The sequence below is a fragment of the Phalangium opilio genome, unplaced genomic scaffold (assembly GCF_054372755.1).
Source record: "Phalangium opilio isolate 3A_F unplaced genomic scaffold, DU_Popi_V2 ptg000037l_1, whole genome shotgun sequence".
Lineage (NCBI taxonomy): Eukaryota > Metazoa > Arthropoda > Arachnida > Opiliones > Phalangiidae > Phalangium > Phalangium opilio.
This window is the reverse complement of record NW_028324160.1, coordinates 7,322,523-7,333,833: the sequence shown is the minus strand read 5'-3', so window position 1 is coordinate 7,333,833 and position 11,311 is coordinate 7,322,523. Positions and strand designations below refer to the sequence as shown.

General features: G+C 37.5%; 1 long non-coding RNA gene across 2 annotated transcripts; it reads right to left on the bottom strand.

Annotated features, from left to right (window-relative positions):
- Positions 1-7,684: 7,684 nt before the first annotated feature.
- LOC149684081 (uncharacterized) lies at positions 7,685-9,402 on the bottom strand. Of its 2 annotated transcripts, none has more exons than XR_016384172.1 (3): positions 9,209-9,402; positions 7,886-9,121; positions 7,685-7,822 (listed from the first exon to the last, which is right to left on the bottom strand). It is a non-coding gene; the product is annotated as an uncharacterized LOC149684081 (long non-coding RNA). The 2 variants fall into 2 exon arrangements; XR_016384171.1 differs by lacking the exon at positions 9,209-9,402 and having other exon boundaries at positions 7,886-8,780; positions 8,834-8,971.
- Positions 9,403-11,311: the final 1,909 nt, after the last annotated feature.

Below are 11,311 nucleotides of genomic sequence, written 5' to 3'. Positions count from 1 at the left end.
GTTTTGATTAATTTGCCATGATACATAACCGAAAACACATTGCAACACATATTCATTTCTGGAAAAACTTTGTTGCCCCGAAATTGCATGTCGATGAATACGCGGAAAATGTTCCTATTATTTGTGACCGAGAAGCTGGCTTAATTGAAGCAATTTCAAGGAGTTGCGTAGTCGGAAGGAAAAACATTCTTTTCTGTCAGCACCATTTGAAGAGAAATGTTAGTGACTGGCTGTCAAAAACAGATAAAAAAGCTTTTTTGGAGTTTATCAACGACTTAATTAATTGCGACAGCTTAGAAAATTTTGACAATCTTTATGAAATTTTTAGAAAAACGTAGACAAAACCATTTGCCGAGTACGCTGATAAACATATAAAGAATGCTTTGCGTAGAGGTTGCATTAAAGCTGTAACCAAGCGATTTGCTGCTTTCCAGAAATGCGTTACAACAAATAACCTGAGCGAAGGCCTTCACGCCGACTTCAAAGCGTATATAGGTAACAAAGAATTGGAGGTAAACGAAGGAGTTATTGCTATCACTAACTATCAGCATTCGAAACTAAAAGATGCTAATCGAGCCTACAGAGGCCTTGGTTCATATGAATTAAAAGAGCAGTACAGAAACACTGAATTACCTGGTAACCAGAATAGGGATTTACAAATACTGCCTCAAGTTAATTACTGGACTAACGAAGACGTTATTGAAAAATTGAAATTGGCTTCTATTAACGAAGGTAGAAAACGCAAATCTAACGAGCCTGGTAACATCGCATACGAAGCTTTGACGTCAATCTGCATTGAAAATCATTTGATAACGTACGAGCTGAAAATGAATGTCATGTTTTAAGAAATCCTATTGACAGAGTTCCGTATGCCGTCGAAATGGGAAAAAATACCTGCACTTGCGGACTCAGCGGTTGTTTCCACATCAGTGCTGTAATGCGGTTACTAGGTGAAGGCCGAAGCCAAGAAGTAATAGCATCAAATTTGATGAAACCAAAGATACGTAGTGGTCGCAAAAAACCAAGAAAGGATGACTATGACTACTCTTTCACTGCTGCTCCAGACTCGGCTTACTGCGAAAGAGATGCTATTTTTGACGATGAATTTATACACAAAATTGATACATCATTGATGAACAATGATAACGAAGAAACTCAATCACTCACAATGGACTTTGACTATTTTGATTCATCTCTGAACGCACAAAACTTACCCGATGATAAATTGTTAAATGCAGAAGTGGTTCACATGATACATGCCATGGACCTCACTATTATGCACCCATAAATGAAGGTTTGAGCATTGACAGAGAATCGATGACTTTTAATAGTCATAGTCCCCATGTCGAAAAATCTATACCCCACGTTGAAAGAATTTCAGAAAATTACAGCAACATATTTCCAATATTGGAACGCCACGAGGATATATTATTTCCAGAAACAAACGAAACTTTCGTTGTTAAAAACATTCCCATTCTTGAAAAAATGGAAACAACATCTGGGGACCTTTTTCCACTTGAGACAAATAAAATCGGAGAAAAGTCTGGAAATCCTCAAACCATGGTACATTCAATAACCAGCTCTGACTCATCAATGAACATTCTTGATGAAGGAAAATATGACAGGAATCAAGGTTATGACAGCTACATTCTTCCGGCTTCGGATTACGGCGGAGAAATGTCAATTCCAGCAAAAAATGAGACGTACCTCGTTCATGAAAACAACCCACAGGAAAATGGTGCCGGTAATAACGCATTATCTGGCCACCCCGGCTTAGGAGAGATCATTGAAAAATGAAAAAAATCCGGTATTTCTGAAACCGAAGTGTGCTTAAGTAGCTCATCATCTGAAGTTGTAAGTTCAGGCACATCTTCAAAAAGTGACAATCACACTGCAATTAAAATAGATTTGGAAGGTGAAGTTGCTCTAGAATTCGTGAAGTATGACGATTTCGATATGGATAGTCAAACCAAGACTCTCAAATTAGGGAAACCAGTAAGCAGTTTTCTAATAGCAAACTGAATGGCAAATATGATTATAGCTCTTGATGCCGAAAAACAAGTACTACTGATTGAAAGTGGTATGTTTGTCAATTTGCACAAAGCCCTGCATGGCATGCTAGATGGCAAAACCAGTTGTATTTCATCCTACTATAAGACAGCTTTCAAATATCTTGAACACAAAGAGGCTACCAATAAAGATGTTCTTGCCGTTTTATTTCCTTTGGAAGTTGTAAATAGGTCTGCAAATCATTGGTTTTTAGGATTGATAAATTTTGAAAGGAAAAAAATATGTGTTTTAGATGGGCTTCACTCATCCAATAAGAGTATTGTTAAACAAGATAAAAATAGTGCTAAAGTGGAAGTGTGGAAGTTAATGCGCGTGTGTGCCAAAAATTGGGGTAACTCTTTCTTTGGGAGTTAAGCGGTGTATAAATCCGCTGAGCTTTACGGCGAAACTTTGATGTTACGGGCTTTTTAACTAGTTTCGTACTTCTCCCTCCCCGAAGGGGGGTTTATTATTAACTTCTGATTTTAGGAATTTTGGAAGAAATTGTACTAACCGGAGGAAGGTATAGAGGTAAACGTTCCCCTTCTAGAAACACTCCGTGAATCCGAAGTTCATGTAGTACACGTTCGTTCGTTAATCCAAAATAACTCTTGCAGCCATCCACTCTACATGGAATGTAGGGCTGGTCTCTATGCTTTTTTTCGTGTAGTTCACTATGCCTGTGCGAGTCCAGTTTTTTGGGCTTCGAGTCGAGTCTCGAGTCCTAAAAAAAGCTCTTATAGAATCTCGAGTCGAGTCTTTTAACTGGTATCGAGTCCTAAAGTCAGCTTCAAAACTACGTCTCAAGCCCGGTGTCGAGTCCTGATAAATTATGTCAAGTCCCAGTCGAGTCCTAATAAATTATTTCATGTCAAAATCAAGGCTAAATGTTTTCATATCTTTTATTTTTTACTCTTCTATGTTAAAATATCACAGCTTGGATATATAAAAATAACAAACGTCAATAAACATGTTAGTATTTTATTTTCCCATTTTTTAATCAAAATTTAAGAAACACTTTAGTAATAGTGTCCTCATATCTTTTTGAAATAATGGAATAGGAATATTATTTATTATATGCAATTAAAAATAATAATCTTCACTTTCATTATCTTTAGAGAAAATTAGCTATTTATTTGAAAAACTAATTAGCTATCTCCACTTGGATTATTATTATCACAAAGTTAGGGAATCATAATTATAATTTTGAAATTATTCTCCTTGCATCACTTTTGAACTATCTTGACTTTAGATTGTTCCAGACAATAATTAGTTTTATGAAATTTTTTTAACTCGTAAGGTAGAACTTTTTTTAAAATGGGTTTTAACTTTTTGAACTAACGGAATAGGAATATTAATTATTATATGCAATTAAAAATAACAATCTTCACTTGGATTATCTTTAAAGAAGATTAGATAATTATTTGAAAAACGAGTTAGCTATTTAGTAAAATGATATTCAACATTATATTTCCCTCATATTTTTTGAAACTAAAGGAATTCAATGGCAAAAAAAATAATCTCCGCTTGGATTATTATTATCACAAAGTTAGGAAATCATAATTATAATTTTGAAACTATTCTCCTTGCATAACTTTTGAACTAATCTCGACTTTTGATTGTTCCAGATAATAATTAGTTTTATGAAATTTTTCATCTCGTAAGGTAGAACTTTTTTTAAATGGGTTTCAAGTTTTTGAACTAATGGAATAGGTATATTAATTATTATATGCAATTAAAAATAATAATCTTCACTTGGATTATCTTTAGAGAAAATTAGCTAATTATTTGAAAAACGAATTAGCTATTTAGAAAAATAATATTCAACATTATATTTCCCCTCATATTTTTTGGAACTAAAGGAATTCAATGGCAAAAAATAATCTCCGCTTGGATTATTATTATTGTCACAAAGTTAGGTAATCATAATTTTGAAAATATTTTCGTTACATAACTTTTGAACTAATCTCGACGTTAGATTGTTCCAGACAATAATTAGTTTAAGGAAATTTTTTCATCTCGTAATGTAGAACTTTTTTAAACCAAGGTTTTAACTTTTTTTAACAAGCTTTTAAGTGTTTGGCTCAATTTTTAACAAAACATTTTGCATTTTAGACTTTTTGATGAATTATTTCTGGGTTCGAAGCAAGTTGTAATGAAGGAGGGTAAGTTGTTCTACATGTTCTGAAAGCAGAGATTGCCTTTTTTTAGTCACAATGTCTCCTGAGGTAGAGAATAACCTTTCACTTGAGGCGGGTATTGAAAGAAATTTTTTTGCCAGATTGGCTAGCAATGGAAAACTGTTTGCCTTTTTTTCCAATTAAAATATCAGAGTTTTTGGGAATATTTATTTCGTCCAAATAAGTATTTACTTCATCGCTCGCATTAAAAATGGACTGGTTCGAATTGTCAGATTTCTTCAGTTTTTTAGCAATAGTTTTCCATATTCCCTGATTCTGAAACCCATTGGCGATTGAAGATGTTGAAGGTATCTGCTCTCCAATGGATAACTCCCCTGAATTTTCCAACATGTAGGCGTCAAGTGCGTTCTTAAGGATTCTTTTTTGCATTTTTCTTTTCCGCAGAAGTAAGCAAGATTGTTTTGATGCGTGGATCCAACAACATGCACACTATATACAACTTTTCATTTCTGTAAGCTGGAAACCTTATCCTCAAGGACGTTAAAAACTGACTAGCTACGTTGATGTCCAGGCCCGGTTGTAGACCATGGCTTAGCTCTGTTAGTTCACGTTCAAGGTGGTGCAAAGATGGAAAAACCAGATTCATAGTTGGATATTTATCAGCGGATAAATCTCTGGTAACTGTTTCAAAAGGTTCCAGAACTTCAATAAGATGACCAATTGAGTACCATTCACTGCTAGTTAAGCTTTCAACATTAGTAATTTCCAAGAGGACTTGAGATAGCGGTTGCCTAAGCTCGAAAAGTCGTTGTATCATGAAAAACTGACTGTTCCACATCGTTTTACAATCTTGGATAAAATGCTTTGTCTTTGATCTTGGAACTTGGGCAATCTTTTCTTGAGCTTCATTCAATAATTGGCTTGTTTTGTAGCTTGATTTGAAATGCCCCACGATCTTGCGACATTTCGCAAAGATATTCTTAATTGATATTCCATTTAACACCATGCTATCTATAGAATTATTGACCAGTAATTGAAGTGTGTGGCAAAAACACGGTATGTGCATCCACTCAGACTCTATGATAGCTTTTTTGATATTAGCGCCGTTATCTGTTACCACGAATATTGGAATTTTTGCGGCCTTCTCAACTGGAATTATGTTTTGTAAGATTTCATGTATGGACATTTGGATGTTATCTGCAGTATGGTTTTCATAGAAGGGCAAACAAGCGATTGCGTAAATTTTTGGTGTGAAATCGTTTGTTGTGTAGTGACAGGTTAAGCCCAAAAAACTGTCGTTTGAGTTAGACTTTCAAAAGTCGGATGTAAATGACAAGGACTTCTATGGCTTCTTTCAGTTCCATTTTCACTTCACTCATCATTTTATCATAGAGCTTAGGAACTACGCTTCTTGAAAATGTGGTCCTGGATGGAATCTGATATCTAGGCTCACACTCGTGATTGACGGCTCGAAAACCAGGGTTTTCAACCAAACTATAGGGTTGGAAATCTATAGCTAACATTCTACCAATAGTGTTTGTAATAAGAACAGCCCTCGGGTGTTTAGGAGAAAACATCGTCAGCCTGGCATAGGTTTCTTCAAGAGACAATTGACGTTTTACAGGTTCAGTTTCTTTTTCGCACTCTATCAATGCTGAATGCTCTTTCTCATGTTTATGTAGTAAATGCTTACGCATAGTGGACGTATTTCCATTATTGCAATTGATAGGAAGTTTACACACAAGACAAGTGGCAGTAGCCGCAGGCCGATTCTGAGATTCTTGTATTTCAAAACAGTTCCAAACCTGGCTTTTTTTCAAAGATCGTTTAGCTGAACTTGATGCCACATCTTCAATCTCTTCAGTTGCATAAGTTGTCTCTATATCATGTTCATTAATCTCACTATTTTCATCATCATCGCAAATCTCATCGTCATTAAATCTTGAAGACATTTCGTCGTCAAAAAACCCGTAACTGAATACTATTAATAGTTTAATTTTAGTATTTTAAGTAATTATATTATAAAAATTATAATAGGAATACTTACAAAGTATAAAACTTAGTGCCCACCAGTCACAACGAAAATGACGCGCAGTTAAAATAATCTAAACGTTTGGTTTTGGTTTCTTCTAGCTGACGTCAAATTTTAGTCCAAACACCTGTCTTCTCTAAAATCTAAATCGGTAAAAACCCACTAGATGCCGCGCTCTACTTGAAATTCCGGGTCACCGATAGAGGTGGGAGCCCGCAGTCAAATCTTTGGGTTATCCGTAAAAAACCCAACCCACCCGCGGGTGGATATGGGTGGGTAGAAAAAATTAGCGGGTGGGTATTTCGGGTCTTTTTAGCTGAACATATGTTGCGGGTACCACGTTAGAGGGTGGGTGCTACGGCTACCCAAAATGAAGCGTGTCACATTTCAATAGGACTTTGACGTCATTTTTTGCCTATTGGGGCTCCTCAGTCTACAAATTCTTTACTCAAAACAAAAAAGTTCTTATCAATGGGATGTGTTTTAACTCTTTTAACTACCCCATCTAAACATTAGTATGGTATCTTGTCAGTAGCCGAGATAGCCACCAATTATTTGAGCTCGTGTAATGTGCATGTTTTAAGCGAATGTATCATTTTGCATTACTTAAATTTCATTAACGTATACGTTGTCAGCTTGAGCGACCGCGGTAGTTGTGGTGTCTGTAGGCATGTCGCGAGCACCGGATTTGACTAAGTTGACTAAAAATGACCTTAAGCTATTGATCGAAAACAATTCTGAAACTAGTCGTGTCTCATTTAATGTAAACGAAAGGGGAAAATCGGTGGTTTGGACCTCCTTCGATGTCGTTTTCGTGGACGGTAAAGCGGCGGGGTTCGTTCGATGTGTAAAATGTAGTTCAATACTGTCGTGGGACGCAAAGAATGGAACCCACTCCTTGTTGAACCACGTTCAGTCATGCGAAAGGCAGCACCAAATTGTCCGACGCGTCTCGACTTCATCTAGCGTTATTGTCTCAGATGTGCCGCGAAAACCTATCTCAGACCTTGCGAAAGATGACATAAACCAAACTGTCGTAATTGGATTAGCACAAGATCTACGACCACTTTATAGTGTAGAATCGAAAGGCTTCTTACGTATCGTGCAAGCCTTCTCAGACTTTGGAGCTCGCCATGGACACGTTGACGTAAAAAACATCTTGCAACATCGTAAAACGCTAAAAGACAAACATCTCAACTCTGTAGTATCCCATTTGAAAGGTAACATCATGACATCCTTGCAGGGGTCACTGTCCTACCCACGATTCTCATTTACAACGGATATGTGGACCGATCAATACAAACAACGGCACTTTTTATCCCTGAGTATACACTTCATTGATCATACATTTACCTTAAAGAACAGCCTTCTAGCCGTAGAAGAGTTCCCAGATGAAAAGAAATCCACTATAAATATTCGAGGTGAATGTACAAGGATTTTGCAAAGTTATTTTCCCTCTGACGACGCGAGTACAATTATGGATCATTCTACTGCGGTTACCGATGGTGGGTCAAATATGGTTGGAGTTTTCCCACGTCGCTTACCATGTCAATGTCACGTTCTGAATTTGGTGCTTGAGCACTCGTTTAAAGACAAAGCCCTTACCGAACATTTCCCAGCTATTAAGAGCTCGATTGATGGTGTGAAAGCGTTAGTTACTTACTTTAAAAAGGCCGGGTTAAATTCTAAGCTCCCTTATACTTTGAAACAAGACGTCACCACGCGTTGGAACAGCAAATTGATTATGCTCGAGTCATACCAGAAACTGTCCCTACCGGTCAAAGAAATACTTCTAAAAATGCATCAGTTGCATAGAATTACGGGCATCGACGATGACCTGGTTACTGAACTAGTAACAATGTTACGCCACTTTCGAACGTGTTCAGAGAAGCTCAGCGCCGATAAATGCCCAACAATTAACATTGTGGTTATTTGTTACGAAGTCCTACGAGATGAATTATCTCCTAAGGCCGACGATTCAAGAATGTTTGCCAACTTCAAAACATCGGTCCAAGGATGGTTCGACAAGTACTGCCAATCGGATCCCATATACTACGCTGCTTGCATGTTACACCCAAAGTAAAATTCTGAATTCGTTTAATTAAAGGAATCGACAATTGAATACCCGGGGTGACCTATTGAAGCTTGTGTGCGAGTTTTCGTAGGGTTAGCAGTGCACCCTACGAAAACTCGTGCATGGTTAGTAGAGCTCTATGTGATGGAAGGTAAGCTTCAATAGGCCCCGCCCACGGATATACAATTGTCGATCCCTTTAAGTGACCCACAATTACATTTAAGCGTTGTCCGTTATGTTATGCGTTCTTCGCCAAGTCTTCAGTTAAATTGTGGGTTTTATGGTTTTGAATTAGTACTGATTCCACAGTTTCGAGTTTAGATATAAAAAGTTGCAGTTTACTAGTGAAGAAATACGCGAAGCAGCTAAAAAGTTACTAAGAAACTGGATGGATATAGTAACGCCTACTAGTGACATCACGGAGCGCCTCACCTCCATGGCAAAGCAGGATGAAGGTCCACCATCAAAAATGCCCCGAACTTTCCTTGAGAAATTCGAAGATCACGAAGACGAAGACGAAGACGAAGACGAGCTTACCATTTATATTGGACATTCGCTACCACGTTCAGGTTTTCCACCCTAAGTTCAATGTGTCATATAACGAAACAATGATATTACTTTGTCCCTATTAAACAGATGTGGCGGAATTTGATCTCCTGGAATTCTGGAAGAAATCGTTACAATTTCCGACACTACGCAAAGTTGCGTCTTGGGTTTTAGCTATTCCGGCCTCGGAGGCCACAGAAGAAAGAACCTTTTCCAGCACAGGAACAATTTTAAGCCCTAGAAGAACCGAGCTTCATAGCGCGACAATGTCCGATATGACTTTTGTACATAACAATTACCATAATTACTACATTGATCAAAATAAATAAGTACAGGTACTGAATAGTCTAAGAGTATAATTTTCACCTTTCAAGTGCCCTACTAGAACGATGTATATACTTTTGTGTTTACCCATGGTTACCTATGGATAACCCATGGGTGGGTAATCCTTTCAGCGGGTGTACCCGGGCGGGTACGGGTAGGGTTTTTAGTCTTGCGGGTTTGGGTGGGTAATTTCATCATGGGCTAAATAATGCGGGCGGGTACTGGCATATTTGTGGTGAGCGGGTGCCCAACTCTAGTCACCGAGTTCAGCGGAAATACATGGATAAAGGATGAGCGTGAGGAATTTTTGTTTTCACGCTAGAGGGTAGGCAACTCCCTATCTCTGAAGGCAGTTTATTTGATATATACTTTGTTGCTGCTTCGGTTGTCAGCACGGGAAAGCTAGGCCAGTATGTAATGTAGATTTGTGCGTGCTGACTAGAGAGGAAAGAAGAATAAATTCTTTATCCATGGTACATATTTTTGGACTTGGTATGGTGTTAAGCCTCGGTTCGAGTCCTCCTCGAGTCCGGTAGTGAGGATTTTTGTGGACTCGAAACTATTCTCAAGTCCTAAAATTTCGATTTTCAAGTCTCGATCGAGTACTCGCCTTTGATCGAGAACTCGCACAGGCCTGTCCAAAACGTTTTCTTTTAAGAGAAGATTTGTTTCTTCAACTGGTAGGGAGCGTGTTTCAGGGAAGAAAGCTTTATTTCTGAGCGTTTCCTCGCTTGCTTAGCAATCCGAAGCTTTTTTCGAAGCATTTGGACTGTTCTTCTCGCTTTGTTATGCCCTCACGAGTGCTGTTGAATGCATTGATGTTTGACAAGTTTTCTGTTACGAAAGTTTAAATTTTATGCCTGTTTCAAACTAGCGAATAAATGGTCTTAACCTCTGCTGTAGATATGTCTTTATGAACTGAGGGAGCCGCCTCACTGAAATGCTTAGAATAAGTCTATGAGATTCGTGAAACAATGTTAGTAACGATCTTGAATTCTTAGCAGGTAACTTTAAGATAAGTCTCATCAACCTACATGATCATGATTTTGTTTCTTTCCGTAGTTTGATCATTATCTACTATTGGGTCTATTTCATTTTCCAGTTCGATAATTTCACTCGCACCCAAAAAGAGTGTTTGAAGCCTCCTCAATCATAGGCTTTAGATTCAAATTACTAAATTAAATTTATGACAGATTGTATTGACTAAGTTCGTTTCTTTATATTTTATTCTGTGTTTTCATTATCAGTTGTGATTACTTCTAGTTCAACACCATAGAAATATTCATCCTGGGTAGGGAATTCAACCGACGCGGGTTGATAGAAAATTTTGGAACCTGCTGATGATTCTAATTTGCTATACGTTTGCTATAAGACCGTTTCTTATGCACCAACATCGCTGAATTTTATTAAACTTTTATTGTAACGTACTTTCGTCCAGTACTTCGGTTTTATTTAATATAGGCCTAAGAATCAGGAACCTCTAGTTCCTTGAAAACCGAAGTTATTGCGTCACCTTTGAGTACAGGCCGCCTCGCGATAACACGGTAGTCACTCTCCGTAAAGTGCTTTACGCATACGAAATGGTAATGGCTAAGCTTTAATTCGGATCTATTTAAAGCCTTGAGCCATTTCAAGCACAAATTTACTTTCCTTAAAGGGAATCTTTAATGGGTGAAAATAATTTGTATAAAACATGAAATATAAAATGATGAAAGGTACCTTGTGGAAAGGTATTTTGTCGGTAGGATTTTACTTTACCTACCTAACCCAACCAACACTTGATTCTGACTAATTAGGCCACGGGGAGTTCGGAAAAAATAGTGAAAAAATTCTTAACCCGCCGCAAGTTGGTTAAAAAAATTTTTGAAAATTTGAAAATTGCATGTACTTACCGCCATTAAGACCGCTACGCGCCTAAACGCATTCTGCCCTCGATCTTGAAAAACTACCCGGGGGGGGGGGTAAATATAATAATAAGGACTCGCGACGGAATTCAAGGAGCACATACTGCGGAAATATAGCTATGAAATTTTAAACACCCACTGAAACATTTAGAATTCTCATACCAGGATAGAAAAATATTTGAAGCGAGCTCCAATTTTAAAAATAAACAACGATATTTTGCTAAATTGCGTAGATTATTTC